An 18,076-nucleotide genomic window follows, 5' to 3' on the forward strand; every position below is an offset into this window, starting at 1 on the left:
AAAACAGATCAAAATGTTGAAATTAAGTGCCAAGGAGGATTAGGACTGCAGAGTACCACTCTTTAATCCATGTAATATGTATCAATTTGGCAAAAAATTTAAATTGTTCAAAAGAGTTAAGTAACAGCTTCAACTTCACATCTCTTTCCTCAGTGTAAACAACTTAAATTGCTCTGGTCTTCAAGGCTTACTTCTCCAAAACACATAAAGCTTATTCAGGGCTTTTCCTAGGGCAAATGCAAATCTGTCACAGTAAAAGTGTTGCACTAACTGTAAGCCTTGGAGTGTTACTGCATTTAGTGTGGTCTCAAAATTGTTTATAGTGAAATAAAGCATACTCTATTATGTGTCAGAAAATATTATATAACTAAAAACATCAGCGTCCCAGAAAATAGTTAATTTTAGATTGCAGAATTAGATTTCACAAATATTCAGAAAGGATTTTTTTTCAGAAAGGATTTTTAAATTTGATTTTTAGGTTCCCCTCCCCCCATCAACTTCAATGCATTTAGAAAACCCTTAACTCGGAAGGAAAGGGAAGAGAGGAACTGAACTGTTTGTTCTTCAAGCTTATTAAATCTAAGACAATACATAATGAAATGTTAATAACAATTCCCCTTTGACCAGGACCAATATCAAAGGGAAATTCCAACCTAGGGAATTTTGTGTGAATCCGTTTAAGCCCTACTGCAAAGGGGGTGGGGGGGGGGGGGGTGTGCTTACAACCTAAGACTTGACCCCAGAATAAAACCCTGGCTCTCTGAAGAATGTAGACTGTGCAGCCTTCTATCTCTCTACCTAACCAGCCTGCCTGTTTTAAAATGTGAATACATTTTAAGACAAGATTGGGCTGAGACCTTGTCTTCAACTCCTTTTCCCTCATCTTCACATGCTTGGCCCTCAGCCTAGATTATCTACCTCCTGAAAACACCACCTTCTATTTGATTAATCCTAATCTACTTCAATCCTCCCATTTACTGTTTTTTTTTTCAATATTTATGTACATTATGTACCTGAAGGTTTTTGTTTTAAAATAAAACATCCCTACAGGACATGACATCAAGGGGTGAGTCTCCCTGGCAATGTGGGACATGACTCCCAGGGATAAGCCTGGCCCTGGCACTGTGGGATCAACAAAGCCTTCCTGACCAAAAAGGGGAAAAGAAACACAATACAATAAGGTAATAGTAGCTGAGGGAGGTCAAATAGAGTCGAGAGGCTCTTCTGGAGGTTACTCCTATGCGATCTTCAGTTAGACATTGCTACCTATCATAACTTGCCAAACCCCAAGCAAAACCATTCCTGCCAATCCTAAAGAAGACCTAGGGCAATATATAAGGTTCTACAAAGGTTCCAAGCACTAGAGGAACTTTCCAGAAAACTACAACCTCCAGCTGAGTCCCCGGACCAGGTTAAGTCCTGAAAGGCAGAAGGCTCAGCATCTCCTGAACATCAACGAGTTTCATCTCCCTATTCCGTATTATCGACAGCCTTTCCAACATGAGAAAGAATGGGCATAGCCCATATACCTCTAAAAAGTGGGGGAAAGATAAAAGGTGATGGTTGAATTATACAGGGAAGGTAGGGTTCAATAAATGAGTACGACTGTGGAATCATTGTATTGATATTTCTTTTAGTTCCCAATATCTTAGAGCAGCTAGAAGTAAAACCTAAAACTGTGCAACTGTCACTCATACCAAACTCTGAAATCTGTTCTACAACTAATTGTTGCAATGTGCTTTGAAATTTATTGCTTTTTTGTATATATGTTATTTATCACAAAAAAAGAAAGAAATTAAAACAAACAAAAAACAAAACTGCAACACTGAACAGGTACCACTAAACTGAAAAATAAAGATTTTAGAAATGTATTCTAATGTCTGATAACCCATGTGCTGAGACAAATATCAACAGTATGATGGTAATCTTTAACAACTGGATCGCTGGGAGGTGGGGAGCTTTGATTTATAGCATTTGTTCACTTCTGTGATTTAAATACTCCCACCACTATAAACTGCCAGCTACTGGTATGATAGCACTGGTGGAGTTGAGAAGAGGTTAACTACAGTGGGCTGATGAGTGGTGAAAGTCAGCTCCAAAACAGCACGATCTACACCACTCTGTCCCAAAATGTTAGTTTACAGATATTAGGAAGGAAGGTCCTAGGGTCAAATGGTTAAATGTGTTTAACTGTTTTCTTCACAACAAGATCTCTCCAAATCTTTATCTCCACACCTCTTGAGACCTTTAATATATTAATGTGCATTCTGAAGAAGGGTTGAAGTCTAAAATGTTGACAAAATTTATTTGCCCTTTAGACCCTTTTTTGCCACCAGGAGCACCAGAGAGGCATTCCATGCCTTTTGGGCAATAGTGTCATACTGAAATGCTCTAGTCCTTTGCTGTACAGGAGTAGACCCCACCCACAAAGCAGAGACGCAGGGAATCTAGAAGGAGATGCCAACTTCTCTGTGGACCCCTACCAACACTGTCTGTGACTGCCACCCTTTTAGATAATCCAAGTCAGACAAGCTGAGTTGGTCCAAACTCTAATGACAATTCACACAGCCAACTCCAATTAGAACCTCTGCCCAATGGCTCTGTGCCACAATGAGCTCCCCCAAATCTTAAAGGACATTAATCTCTTAAAATATCCCAGGTAGAGTACAATATTAACCTAGATAAAATTGCCAAAATACCTAGAAAAAATTGATAGGATAGTTCTTTACATAAAATCCCAAAAAGTATCTAGGAAAACTAAGGATGAGTTCAAGTCTAATGGAAATAATGGACATAAAAGGAGGCTCAGAACTACAAAAAAGTAGAATGATTAATTATTTTCCTTAGGGAAGAATCAGAGGTCAATACTCATAGAGCCTAGCAAATTGATACTCAGAATGAGCCATGGTCTGTTGGATTTGATTAGTACAAACATTCTTTTCACTTATCATTTAAACTCTTCCTACAAAGAGGAAAGGCTTTCTATTTTCAATGGCAGAATGAAAAACATTTAATATTTAAGCTTCTTTCCAAAAGTGGTCCAAAGAATTTTAAGACAAATGATGGACCATAAGAAGAAGAAGAGAATAGCAATCTGCTCCAAAGGTAATGGTGAAACAGAGATTACAGAGCTAGCTGTCCCTTCCCAAAGCAGTCTGAGTCAAGAGCCAGAAGAGAGTGGCTCTTGTATCTCACTACCAAAAGCAGTGAACACAAACGCAAGGAAAAAGCCACAGTAAACCTGGTGAGCATCTTCAGGGCTTTCCTGAAAGGGATATCTTGGAACCACCTCACTCACCCACGATTAGGTCAAAACATGTAGCCCTCTCACCTCAGTGCAGCCATGGCTGTTTTGGCCTGCCCATGGGAACATAAGCCAAACTCCTTAAAGACAAAACTCAATATCAAAGCCAACTATTGATAATAACTTAGGTCTTCAAGTAGGATTATGTATTAAGTAATAAGCACTTGGGCCCACAGTTTCATGCAGTTTCCTAATTATTTCATTTCTAAAAGCAAACTGTTAACTGACTTTGTAATAGGAAAACATTTGTTGATGTCTATCTAAAGCACCTCATAGAAACATGTAATTATCCTAATTTTTTTTCTTTGAAGTCCAAAAAAAAAATGGATGATGTGTTCATCTGGATTAACCAATTTGTGCTCAGTTCGTGGACAAGCATTCCTGTAAGATGCTCTGTGTACAGTCGGTAGGTCAGGAACTCCGTCATCCAATCCACCAGTAGCAGAAGCCTGAAATCTTATACAAGAGCTGCTGCAGAAACGTGCCTACCTCCCAGTCCCTTCCACACTCCCACTTAGATTCAGAATGCCTATACAAGCACTGCTACTGGGTTAGAATCACTCTAACATGAATGCCCAAGTAGAAATTTTGAGAATATCTTTATATAACCAACAGGCTGTCATTTACTCAAGTATATGAAGCATTTTTATTAAAATAGTAGTATATGCTTTTCACCATATACTACTGAAGCGTAAGCAACAGAAAGTGAAGGGCTCCATGAGATCCACTCTTCAGAGATAAACTCTGATAAGATCTAAAATACTTTTGATGAGTACATTAGCATAAATAAATATACCCATAGTTTTTAAATAATACTTTTTTTTATAGTCAACAATATATCACAGACATCTTTTCTTCTCAACACAACACAGTGTTTCAAAGGCACCTCTTAAATTTAGGTTGTTACATTTTTCAAACAGACTTTCAAACCAAAGTAAAGGGTCACCAGACTTTTCTTCAAACATTCTCACAAAAACACGAGCACTTCAAAAAATAATCTTTAAGACAAACAGGGTGGAGTTTCACCCACTCGCTTTAAAATTCTTAAGATACATTTTTAAATCACGTGATAAAATAGAAGGAAAACAGATATTAAAAGTATTTGTGCTTTTAAATCACAACCTTTATGCTTATTATTTCTCAAAGAAAATGTCTGTCATTCCATCCATAGGAGACTATGTATTCTTTATAGTAAACTAGGCTTGCCTTGCCTAAATAGTGCCAGAAATTTTACTACTTTTACTTTCACTTTCCTAAGGAATCTTAGCCTGAAGGAATAAACAGTAAATTACTTTCCCCAACTCTAGGCAAATGTGAACCCAGAAGTTCATCAAGCTTAAGGAGAGAGAAAGCTTAATAGGCTGGCACTTAATAGATTACTGAGATGAAAAAGAAAATGGTATGGTCAACAAAAAAAGAGGGGAGGGAGTGTGGAAGAATTGGTCAGAAAGACAAGAAAATAAGGTAGCTAACCCAATTTCCAGGACACTTTTAGTCAAATTTGTTATCAATTCCCACTATAAATAAAACTCCTTAAAACGTAAGCGAAAACAGACCAAAGTCAAGTATTAGAAACCTTTTAGGCCCATTCATAAATCATGACCCATTTTATCTAGTGACTTCTAAATGTTAAGTACAAGGGCCCCTGTCCCTTTAAACTGGAAGGAGAGACGCTATTTACCTACTAGGAGGGAAGGTGAAGAGGTCCAAGGAAGAGGGAGCTCCCAGAAAAGGAAGAGGAGAGGAGGAGGAAGAGGAGGGAAGAAGGCGGGGCAGAGAGAAGGAGGGAACAGAACATGCATCCAAAGAAGCATTAACAGTTAAAACAATGGCATGTGAGCACACAGATAATGCAAATGATATACTTTTCATTAGATTTTTAATTTCTCAAAAAGGAGAGAGAAGACAGAGAGAGAAAGAGAAAAAAAGAACACTTTTAACAGGGGAATTCAGAACCACGGCTAACCTTTGGGAATTTAAGAAAGCAGTTATCAGGTACAGTTAGAGGTAAAAACAAACAAACAAAAACTGGAAGCCCTTAAGGAATTAATAACCTCCCTTCCAGTGAAAAAGAGCAGGGTATAAACCCAAGCCAAAGACACAGCTTAAGAGACCTCTGGGTAGAAGGAAAGCAAAGGTTTAAATAAGCCCAGGCTGTAATAGTTAAGTAATTACAAGTGTACTTAACTTTACTTAAGAGATTTTGTTTCTATTTCTTAAGCATCTGCTCCAGTTCTGGAAAAAATGTTTTTTTTAAGAAGAATGGATAAGTTAACTTCAGTGCTTTTTTTTCTTAATAATTGTATTTTATAGAAAAAAAGTGAAAATGCATGGAAGTTATACAAATGATTCAGCTACCAATTACTCAAGAACTTGATTTTAAGACCCTGAGCAGGCAACCCTCTATTTGCTATAGCTGACAGATTAACAGAGAGCCCAGGAGTAGCTTACTCACCTCTGCAGAGCTAACTTCAGAGCTCATGTGTTAACTATTAAAGATAATATCTAAAGTGCTGGGAAGGAAGAAAGAAAAGCAAAGAATGCAAAATCAAGGAAAGAGAAAATATCCACATTATGCTGAAGATGGAGGGAGAAAGGAAAAAGAAAAGTCTGAATCATACATTTTTGTTTAAAAAACTCAAAATGAAAAATTTCAATTTCATATTTACAAAATTAGAAGGTGCATGGTGCTGATCTGTGATAGGGTCATTATAAGTGCCTCTTTGCTTTCACAGGGAGTTAACTGCTTTAATATTTCATTTGGATTTGTGGTTTGCTAAAATCACTTAAGGCCCCAAATGCTCAATTTTCCACATTTTCCCGTCTTAATTAACTATCTAGGAGTTGTATCCTGAGTCTGCTTACATAAAAGTAAATATCTCATTTAGATTGTGTTTTATCATTCAAGTGAGTAAATTCCTTTAAAACATTAAGTTTTCATAATTTACATCAGAGCAATATCCAGGGTCATAGAAAGACCTAACATTCTGCTCCTTTCTGACTTACCAGAGTACAGGGTATTCACGGAAAGAGAACCAAAACAGTGAGAACTTATGAAAGCAAAACAGTGACTGAAAGCAAAGCAGTAACCTAACAGACAGATTGTATTTAAAGAGTTCCTTTAATTTCAAAGTCTTTGCTACAAGGAAAGTCAATTTTCACATTACTCCTCCTCCTCTCCGCCCTGGTGGAACTGGAGGGATAAGTCAGCTCTCACAAAGCAAGACTGCCCCAGCGAGCTTCCTCAGGAAGAGAGCCTGACCACTGCAACCCTGCGACTTGCTGTGGTTTCCAACATTCGGGGAACTAGGACTTGGAAAAGGACACTTGAACCACAACTGGCAATACTGGATAGTCCTCCATCAGACAGACATTCCTTTGAGTGCCAAGCTTAGGGTTCTGTTTTGTTTCACGGGGGTTAATTCCTGCTGTTGAAGCCCAGGTAGAAAATGACAGGGTCTCTTGAACTGATGGATCGAACTGGAGGATTTTCTTTATCTCCCTCTTCAGCTACAAGACAACCTCATCTACCCAAAGCACACGAGATGCAGGTACTGTACCACTCTGTGGCTAAATCTGCATCAAATAATACCCAAATTAAGCAACTCAAGTCAAACTGAATGATGAATGTTTCTTGTTCAAGAGTCAAGAGTCAAAAATAGAACTGTGCTGACTTGCCTTTAAGCACTAAGGTTCTTGAATGCTGGGATATCTACTTACTGACTGTACAAAGCTTCCAAAAATACCTTTGCCATGTTTTTCTTTAGAAAACAGAATATAAATTTAAAGGGCAAGACTGCCCTCAGTTTAGCATTTCAAATTGAAGGCTCTACTAGAAAAACCCCAACACAGAAACTGAAAATTTACTAACTACCAAAACCAAGGCAGGGGGATGTGGGTGGCTGCGTGCTGCTCACGACAGCACACCTGCGACGGCCACTGAATAACTGCGTGGTGAAAGGACCTGCCCAAGCCACCTATCTCAGCCATTATCTGGCTGGTACCTCCCTTTCCCCCCAGGGCTGTCCCTAATTTCATCCCCATGAATGCCTGTGAGAACCAGGTGACTTACCCAGACCACCTAGCTGAACATCTTTGAAGATCCATGGCTTATGACAAGTAAAGAGGTGCTTGGGCAGGACTTGTCCAGTCACCCCTGAGATAACAAGCTAAGATTAAGAAAATCTTCAACTAAGGAAATCACTCCTGGATTCCATCTCTCTAAAAGCATACCCCCAATCAATAAATTCTTTAAATTCCAAGAAGAAAACAATCTGCTCTTTACTTAGTTATCCCCAAAGAAAAATGGGGAAGAGCCTCTTTGCCATATTCTGGATAGCATCTTAGGGGACAGGGGCAATGCTTTAAACCAATGCCATGAAATCTTCCAAAGTGAGGAACAAATGTACAAAACTGTTTGGTGTGGAATTACTTGTAACACAGCAAAACATTGGAAACCAACTAAAAGTCCATCAGTAGGAAATTATTAAATCAGTTAGGGTACATCTTTTCTTGTGGAGTATTATGCAGTTATATAAAAGTAAGGTAGTAAGGTACAGTTATATGTAGGTATTAAGACAATAATCAAGATGTACCATTAAATGAAAGAAATTTAAGCCAGAATACATATGCTACTTTAAAAGAAAAACTATCAAGCATATCATATTTTATATACTTATACATATAAATGCACAAATTTTATAGATATGTAAAATCCATAAAAAGGCTTTGAAAGATAAATGCCAAACATTGTGACACTTGGCTTTGGAAAGGGCAGTGGGATTTAAGGCAGGGGGAAAACTTGAAGTAAAACTTTCAGTTTTTGTTCTGAATATTTCCATTTGTGTTCTTGTAAAACTAAAAAAAAAATTTTAAATAATATTTTAAATAATACTACTTTCCATCCACATAAATGGAGGTTTCTATTTTCAAATGTTCTTATCTCACAAAGGGAAACAGACGGAAATGTAAATTTCCTATACATTTAGGGACAAGCATCAATCTGGGCAATTCCGGCAAAGGTATTTTTAAATTAGCTCTATTTCCCACTGGGTATACATTCTTTTTATTAAAAGATCCTTTTGCTGGCAGCTTACTAACTCATCAATGAATCTGTAGAAACACTGAAAGGGTCTAAGCCAAATCCATCATGATTAATAAACTTCAGGAAAATTCATTACAGTCTCTGCTATGTGTTATTCAGTTTCATGAGGAAAGCAAAAAAGACATGTCTAATTCTCTTCACTTTTAGTTGGATATAAACTGCCTTTTTTTTTTTTTAATGAAGCACATTTGGTGAATTCCAGTATTTCAAAACTAAAAAATCATTTATCCTTGTTAGTACTAATCACAAAGGATTCCTGGTTTAGGGGGCAAAACACATAAAGGCTTTAGGAACATTTCTTTCATGTTTATTAATACCATGCTTTTTAGTAAATATCTCTACATTTCTAGCTTGAAGCAAAGTATAGATATCTTCTAAATTAGAAGTGACGTTTTGGGTATATAACTGAGAGCTTCAAAAAATTTTCCTTTATCATCTGAATAATCCTTCTAAATTTCTGCACAGAAGTCTTAAATCCTATACAGAAGCCTTTGCCCTTGAAATGCTCTAATCAATCCAGCAGCTCTATTCGCTGTTTCTTCTCATTCATTTTACCAGCATTTTAAATACTAAACCAAAAAAAACACAAAAACCTGAAAACATTTTTGAGACTCCCAGCATTAGAAAAAAATGAAAGAGTATTCCTCCTAAGACCCTCTTTCTCATTTTTCATTAATTTCAAAGAGAAACAACAGTTTGGAAAAATGTTTATCTAGGAAATGTTCCTCCCATGTTGTTTAAATTTTCCACCAAAAGCAGGGAATTTGAGAAATGCTAGGTTAAACACACATACATGCAGCTTTTCTTTCTCAAGGCTTCTCTGAACTTTCAAGTTCTGATGTGAACTCCGCCCCCATCCCATGTGAATCTTCAAAATGGGGATCCCAGTATTTCTCAAACTTATGTGATACCGGAAGCGTACGGGGCAAAGAGATCTCTGTGACAAGTGTTTCTCAGAGCACCCTTTGGGAGATACTTACAAACAAGATATAAAGAATTATTCTCTTTGGGAATTGGTATTAGCCAGTAGAAATGCAGTCTGGAGTATGAAGGAGATGCTTCTTGCAGTCATTCTTAATAGTATGACTGCAAGATTTTCAAAGAGTAGCTTTTGGTAGTACCTGTACACAGGTACCTCTGCATCAACCCAAGCCAATTTAGGGAAAAAAAAAAAACAAGTGAACACTACTTGTCTACAAATATGGAACAAGAGCAGTATTAAATATTATTTCTAAAGGGGTTCCATCTTTAGGTTTAATGGCATGGAAACAGATTCTCATAAAAACTTTGTTTTCCTTGTTCTATATGTATTAAAATGAGACTATCTGTGTTATAAAATGCACCAAGACAAGCAGTACACAAAAATACAGTAAAGAAAGAAAAATTAGAAAAGTTCCGGAATGAGGTATCTCTTTATCTTTATGTACTTCCATAGCCATAGCAGCACTGGTGTCATGAAGCAAGCAAAAAGTACTTCCAAGATTTGGATGCCAGGCGATATATCGGTTGACCGAGAAACACTGGCTTTGAACCTCAAGGATATTTGAGCCTACCACTTGTTAGCTGTAGAAATCACACCTATACCACAGCACACTGTCGTGGTTTGGAACGTGGGCTCTGAAGTGAGACAAAATGGGGTGATTCTTGGCTCTTACCTTTAATAGTTAGAAGATTCTTCTTTAAGCAACTTACTTCCTAAAGCTTCTGTTTCCTGCTGGGTAAAATGTAAATGAAAAAAGCTAGCTCATAAAGGTACTGTGAGGATTAAATAAAAGAAAATAGGTAAATGCTTACCACAGTATCTGGACACAGTAAGTGTCTTACTGTGAGTCAATGTTAATGTCAAAGCAAGGTCAATGATAGGACTCTAGCATAGAGAAATCACTAGAAGAAATCTGATGCTCCCAAATAGGTGATGCCAAGACAGATGTCATCAGAATTCCTAACAACTACAATAACTGATGGGATGGAATAATGAGCATCCTTAAGTGCCCCTTCCAGAAAGGCAACCTACAAGGCCTTCTAAGAAGCACAACAGATATAGAAACAGATTTTCCCTACCCTCAATAACCAGAAATTAAAACATTGTGTAGCAAAAGATATTACAACCACATCTGAACTCCAGCTAAAGCTAGTATTATCCTAAACGTTCAAGATTAGAGCCAAGAGAAATCTTTTTAAATTTGATGAGTCATCTAAAATAAAACGTTAAAGCCTAATTATTATGAAATGGAGAGTAAAATCTTTGTTTACTTTTTCCCAAAATTAACACTGGCCAGACAAAAATGACTTGGATTTTGCCAAATAGATATATACCTACAGGAGTCATCACAAACACAGACAAATGCGAGAAAGCCTCCGACATACATACATGCACCCATGAGACAGTGCAACATGAGCCTTGAACAATTAATTATTCCAGCCATTTAACCAAATTTCTTGCATGTAGGTCTCAGTCCAATGCATTACTCAAACGACCAGCATTCGCTATGCATTATGGTGCAAATGCTGAAAGGTATATTGTTTTCATGATTTTAAAGAAGTAGGAAAAAAAAGTAAATGTACTTAAAAAAAAGCAAAAAAACACCCAACCATAGGATTGTACAACACAAACAAACTGGACTTTTCAGGGCTGTGGAGAGGCCTAACTCTCAGAAACCAAAAGTGGCTCCAAATAGACAGTTTCCATAGCAGCACATTTCCCAGGAGGACCAATCACCTTTGATCTAATCTTCCTTACTACTCTTATTTTTCATCATTTTCTGGCTCATAATCTGTCCCAGCCAGACAACTACACTCTGTATCTTCTACATATGTCTTTTTTCTTCTGCCAAGGGTTAAGCTTTCACAACATATCCCTTCCTCAATCATATTTCCCTTTTTGTCAAACTTCATCCCTCTCACTTTTTCACAATTCCATTCAAAACGTATCTTTTTGAGGCTTGCTCTTACGAAATTTATTTCTGTTGCAGAGAAGCTAAGCCTACCTATAATTATGCCTAAGAGTTACTTTCAGAGAACCTTTTGTTGTTCAGATGTGTCCCTCTCTCTAAGTCCAACTCTGCAAGAAAAATCATTACCCTCCCCTCTAGGTGGAACATGACGTCCAGGGCTGAAAAGTCTCCCCGGCAACATGGGACACAACTCCCAAGGATGAGCCTGGCCCTGGCACCATGGGATTAACAATGCCTTCCTGACCAAAAGGGGGGAAAATGCAACAAAATAAAGTATCAGTGGCTAAGACAACTCAAATAGAGTTGAGAGGCTACTCTTCCGCAAGTTTCAGCTAGATATTGCTAATTGCCATGGTTTGCCAAATCCCAACCAACATCATCCCTGTTAACCCTAAAGAACATTCTAGGGCTCTATCTGAGATCCTACAAAAGTTGCATACACTAAGTTTACGTATCAGAAGCCTCAAACCTTCGGATGGTTCCTAGGCCAAATTTTCCTGAAATTCAGAGGTGCCAGTCTCTCCAAGAATATCAACCTGTTCCATCCCCCTATTCCATATTATCGACATCCTTTACAGCATGAAAAAAGCTAAAGTGGGTATAATTCAAATATCCCTAAAGACTGGGAGAAGGATCAAAGGAGAAGGAAGAGTTGTAACAAAGAGGTAAGAATTTTAAGTATTGCGTATGACTACTGAATCATAATACTGATGTTTCTTTTTAGTCTCTAGTATCTTGAAACAGCTAGTAGGAAAAACATAATATTGTAGAACTATAATCCACACCAAGCTTTGAAATCTGTTTTATAACTACTTGTTAAAATGTACTTCAAATTTATTGCTTTTTTTAAAAAACGCTTCTCTTTTTCTGGACCTCTATTATATCCAATCCTTTTTTCTATATTTCCTCCCCCCTTTGCCCTAAGAATCAAAGTCAGAAAATAGTGTTAAAAATTAAGGACAGGAGGGATCCAAGATGGCGTCTTAGTAAGGTACATGCGTCTTAGTTCCTCCGACTCCAAATCAACTAATAGGTGAACAGAAACAGTACAGAACAGCTCCCGGGGCTACAGCAGGGAATGGACACACAGCGTAACCCAGTCTGGGCTGGTTAGTCTGACTGCGAAACTCGGCTGCAGTGAGTGAGATCCCCAAGCGGCGGGCGATTTCCCGAGCAGCCGCAGCTGCGGCGGTCCGAGCTAATCCCTCCCTCCCTCCCGGGCTGGCTGAGGGACGCGGAGAGACAAGCTTCCCAGCCAAGGCGGCCGGCGCCACACTTTTGTGGGCGGCTTCGAGTCTCGGCTTCGAGTCCGCGACTACGAGTCTCGCATCAGAGGGCTATCCAAAGTCTGGGCTGGCAAGTCTGACTGCGAGACTTGGCTGCGGCGAGACCCCCGAGCAGCCGCAGCTGCGGCGGTCCGAGCTAATTCCTCCCTCCTTCCCGGGCCGGCTGAGAGTATCGGAGAAGCAAGTTTCCCAAGCCGAGGCAGGCGGCGCCCTTCTTCTGCGGGCGGCTTCGAGTCTCGGCTTTGAGTCCGCGGCTACGAATCTCAGATCAGAGGGCTATCCAAAGTCTGGGCTGGCTAGACTGACTGCGAGACTAGGCTGCGGTGAGACCCCCGAGCGGCGCGTGATTTCCCGATCAGCAGCAGCTGCGGTGGTCCGAGCTACTCCCTCCCTCCTTTCCGGGCCGGCTGAGAGTATTGGAGAAGCAAGTTTCCCAAGCCGAGGCAGGCGGCACCCCTCTTTTGCGGGCGGCTTCGAGTCTCTGCTTCGAGTCCGCGGATACGAGTCTCGGATAGGAGGGCTATCCAAGCAGCGGTAGACCACCCTCCACGGGCGGCTTCCTGGTCCGGTGGGGAATCCCCCAGGCCCGCTGCGGCCCGCAACCAGCCACAGGGTCCCCTCAAGCCGCGGCAGCTGACGCCCCCACCACGCGCAGCCCCTGAACCAACGGAGAGAATTGGATCCGAAATCCCCAGGCAACGGAGATCGGTGACTGGGGGAGACCCATTCCAAACACGTGAGACAAACGTGTGCCACGTGCGCCACATACTGGGCAAGATAAGAAAAACAGATCCCAGAGATTTCACAGAAAAATATTACAACCTTGCTGGGTCCAACACCAAGAGAAATCTGAATAAATGCCCAGACGCCAGCAGCAGAAGATAACTGTCCACGCTCAAAAGATTGAGAATATGGCTCAGTCAAAGGAACAAACCAATAGCTCAAATGAGACACAAGAGCTGAGACAACTAATGCTGAATATACAAACAGAAATGGAAAACCTCTTCAAAAATGAAATCGATAAATTGAGGGAGGACATGAAGAGGACATGGGCTGAACATAAAGAAGAAATAGAAAAACTGAAAAAACAAATCGCAGAACTTATGGAAATGAAGGATAAAGTAGCAAACATAGAAAAAATAATGGATAGCTACAATGATAGATTTAAAGAGACAGAAGATAGAATTAGTGAATTGGAGGATGGAACATCTGAATTCCAAAAAGAAACAGAAACTATAGGGAAAAGAATGGAAAAATTTGAACAGGGTATCAGGGAACTCAAGGACAATATGAACCGCACAAATATACGTGTTGTGGGTGTCCCAGAAGGAGAAGAGAAGGGAAAAGGAGGAGAAAAACTAATGGAAGAAATTATCACTGAAAATTTCCCAACTCTTAAGAAAGACCTAAAATTACAGATCCAAGAAGTGCAGCGCACCCCAAAGAGATTAGACCCAAATAGGCGTTCTCCAAGACACTTACTAGTTAGAATGTCAGAGGTCAAAGAGAAAGAGAAGATCTTGAAAGCAGCAAGAGAAAAACAATCCATTACATACAAGGGAAACCCAATAAGACTTTGTGTAGATTTCTCAGCAGAAACCATGGAAGCTAGAAGACAGTGGGATGATATATTTAAATTACTAAAAGAGAAAAACTGCCAACCAAGACTCCTATATCCAGCAAAATTATCCATCAAAAATGAGGGAGATATTAAAACATTCTCAGACAAAAAGTCACTGAAAGAATTTGTGACCAAGAGACCAGCTCTGCAAGAAATACTAAAGGGAGCACTAGAGTCAGATACAAAAAGACAGAAGAGAGAGATATGGAAAAGAGTGTAGAAAGAAGGAAAATCAGATATGATATATATAATACAAAAGGCAAAATGTTACAGGAAAATATTATCCAAACAGTAATAACACTAAATGTCAATGGACTGAATTCCCCAATCAAAAGACATAGATTGGCAGAATGGATTAAAAAACAGGATCCTTCTATATGCTGTCTACAGGAAACACATCTTAGACCCAAAGATAAACATAGGTTGAAAGTGAAAGGTTGGGAAAAGATATTTCATGCAAATAACAACCAGAAAAGAGCAGGAGTGGCTATACTAATATCCAACAAATTAGACTTCAAATGTAAAACAGTTAAAAGAGACAAAGAAGGACACTATATATTAATAAAAGGAACAATTAAACAAGAAGACATAACAATCATAAATATTTACGCACCGAATCAGAATGCCCCAAAATACGTGAGGAATATACTGCAAACACTGAAAAGGGAAATAGACTCATATACCAAAATAGTTGGAGACTTCAACTCACCACTCTCATCAATGGACAGAACATCTAGACAGAGGATCAACAAAGAAATAGAGAATCTGAATATTACTATAAATGAACTAGACTTAATAGACATTTATAGGACATTACATCCCACAACAGCAGGATACACCTTTTTCTCAAGTGCTCATGGATCATTCTCAAAGATAGACCATATGGTGGGTCACAAAGCAAGTCTTAACAAATTTAAAAAGATTGAAATCTTACACAACACTTTCTCGGACCATAAAGGAATGATGTTGGAAATCAATAATAGGCAGAGTGCCAGAAAATTCACAAATACGTGGAGGCTCAACAACACACTCCTAAACAACGACTGGGTCAAAGAAGAAATTGCTAGAGTAATTAGCAAATACCTCGAGGCGAATGAAAATGAAAACACAACATATCAAAACTTATGGGACGCAGCAAAGGCAGTGCTAAGAGGGAAATTTATTGCTCTAAATGCCTATATCAGAAAAGAAGAAAAGGCAAAAATTCAGGAATTAACTATCCATTTGGAAGAACTGGAGAAAGAACAGCAAGCTAACCCCAAAGCAAGCAAAAGGAAAGAAATAACAAAGATTAGAGCACAAATAAATGAAATTGAAAACATGAAAACAATAGAGAAAATCAATAAGGCCAGAAGTTGGTTCTATGAGAAATCAATAAGATTGATGGGCCCTTAGCAAGATTGACAAAAAGAAGAAGAGAGAGGATGCAAATAAATAAGATCAGAAATGGAAGAGGAGACATAACTACTGACCTCACAGAAATAAAGGAGGTAATAACAGGATACTATGAACAACTTTACGCTAATAAATACAACAATTTAGAGGAAATGGACGGGTTCCTGGAAAGACATGAACAACCAACTTTGACTCAAGAAGACATAGATGACCTCAACAAACCAATCACAAGTAAAGAAATTGAAGCAGTCATTCAAAAGCTTCCTAAAAAGAAAAGTCCAGGACCAGACGGCTTCACATGTGAATTCTATCAAACATTCCAGAAAGAATTAGTACCAACTCTCCTCAAACTCTTCAAAAAAATCGAAGTGGAGGGAAAACTACCTAATTCATTCTATGACACCAACATTACCCTCATACCAAAACCAGGCAAAGATATTACAAGAAAAGAAAACTACAGGCCGATCTCTCTAATGAATATAGATGCAAAAATCCTCAATAAAATTCTAGCAAATCGTATCCAACAACACATTAAAAGAATTATACATCATGACCAAGTAGGATTCATCCCAGGTATGCAAGGATGGTTCAACATAAGAAAATCAATTAATGTAATACACCATATCAACAAATCAAAGCAGAAAAATCACATGATCATCTCAATTGATGCAGAGAAGGCATTTGACAAGATTCAACATCCTTTCCTGTTGAAAACACTTCAAAGGATAGGAATACAAGGGAACTTCCTTAAAATGATAGAGGGAATATATGAAAAACCCACAGCTAATATCATCCTTAATGGGGAAAAATTGAAAACATTCCCCCTAAGATCAGGAACAAGACAAGGATGTCCACTATCACCACTATTATTCAACATTGTGTTGGAGGTTCTAGTCAGAGCAATTAGACAAGAAAAAGAAATACAAGGCATCAAAATTGGAAAGGAAGAAGTAAAACTATCACTGTTTGCAGATGATATGATACTGTACGTCAAAAACCCGGAAAAATCCACAACAAAACTACTAGAGCTAATAAATGAGTACAGCAAAGTAGCAGGTTACAAGATCAACATTCAAAAATCTGTAGCATTTCTATACACTAGCAATGAACAAGCGGAGGGGGAAATCAAGAAACGAATCCCATTTACAATTGCAACTAAAAGAATAAAATACCTAGGAATAAATTTAACTAAAGAGACAAAAAATCTATATAAAGAAAACTACAAAAAACTGCTAAAAGAAATCACAGAAGACCTAAACAGATAGAAGGGCATACCGTGTTCATGGATTGGAAGACTAAATATAGTTAAGATGTCAATCCTACCTAAATTGATTTACAGATTCAATGCAATACCAGTCAAAATCCCAACAACGTATTTTTCAGAAATAGAAAAACCAATAAGCAAATTTATCTGGAAGGGCAGGGTACCCCGAATTGCTAAAAACATCTTGAGGAAAAAAAACGAAGCTGGAGGTCTTGCACTGCCTGACTTTAAGGCATATTATGAAGCCACAGTGGTCAAAACAGCATGGTATTGGCATAAAGGTAGATATATCGACCAATGGAATCGAATAGAGTGCTCAGATATAGACCCTCCCATCTATGGACATTTGATCTTTGATAAGGCAGTCAAGCCAACTCACCTGGGACAGAACAGTCTCTTCAATAAATGGTGCCTAGAGAACTGGATATCCATATGCAAAAGAATGAAAGAAGACCCATATCTCACACCCTACACAAAAGTTAACTCAAAATGGATCAAAGATCTAAACATTAGGTCTAAGACCATAGAACAGTTAGAGGAAAATGTCGGGAGATATCTTATGAATCTTACAATTGGAGGCGGTTTTATGGACCTTACACCTAAAGCAAGAGCACTGAAGAAGGAAATAAATAAATGGGAACTCCTCAAAATTAAACACTTTTGTGCATCAAAGAACTTCATCAAGGGCGGGCCGCGGTGGCTCAGCCGGCAAAGTGCTTGCCTGCTATGCCGGAGGACCTCGGTTCGATTCCCGGCCCTAGCCCATGTAACAAACAAACAAAATACAATAAAAAAAAAAAAAAAAAACAAGAAGATGTTAAAAAAAAAAAAAAAAAAAAAAAAAAGAACTTCATCAAGAAAGTAGAAAGACAGCCTACACAATGGGAATCAATATTTGGAAACGACATATCAGATAAAGGTCTAGTATCCAGAATTTATAATGAGATTGTTCAACTCAACAACAAAAAGATGGCCAACCCAATTACAAAATGGGAAAAAGACTTGAATAGACACCTCTCAGAGGAGGAAATACAAATGGCCAAAAGACACATGAAGAGATGCTCAATGTCCCTGGCCATTAGAGAAATGCAAATCAAAACCACAATGAGATATCATCTCACACCCACCAGAATGGCCATTATCAACAA

At 38.6% G+C, this 18,076-nt stretch overlaps 1 protein-coding gene across 15 annotated transcripts in view; it reads right to left on the reverse strand.

Annotated features, from left to right (window-relative positions):
• Nucleotides 1-18,076, reverse strand: part of ZNF532 (zinc finger protein 532) — a 262,905-nt gene that overhangs the window by 128,655 nt on the left and 116,174 nt on the right. The window contains exon 3 of one of the 15 annotated variants that reach the window (XM_077135345.1): nt 10,064-10,119. The exons of 11 other annotated variants lie outside the window; for them this stretch is intronic. The gene's annotated coding sequence lies outside the window, so the exon portion shown is untranslated. Of the gene's footprint in view, nt 1-4,985; nt 5,047-10,063; nt 10,123-18,076 lie in introns of those variants that run through there. 3 more of the 15 variants (XM_077135346.1, XM_077135333.1, XM_077135334.1) reach the window with 3 other exon arrangements.

The sequence above is a fragment of the Tamandua tetradactyla genome, chromosome 18 (assembly GCF_023851605.1).
Source record: "Tamandua tetradactyla isolate mTamTet1 chromosome 18, mTamTet1.pri, whole genome shotgun sequence".
Lineage (NCBI taxonomy): Eukaryota > Metazoa > Chordata > Mammalia > Pilosa > Myrmecophagidae > Tamandua > Tamandua tetradactyla.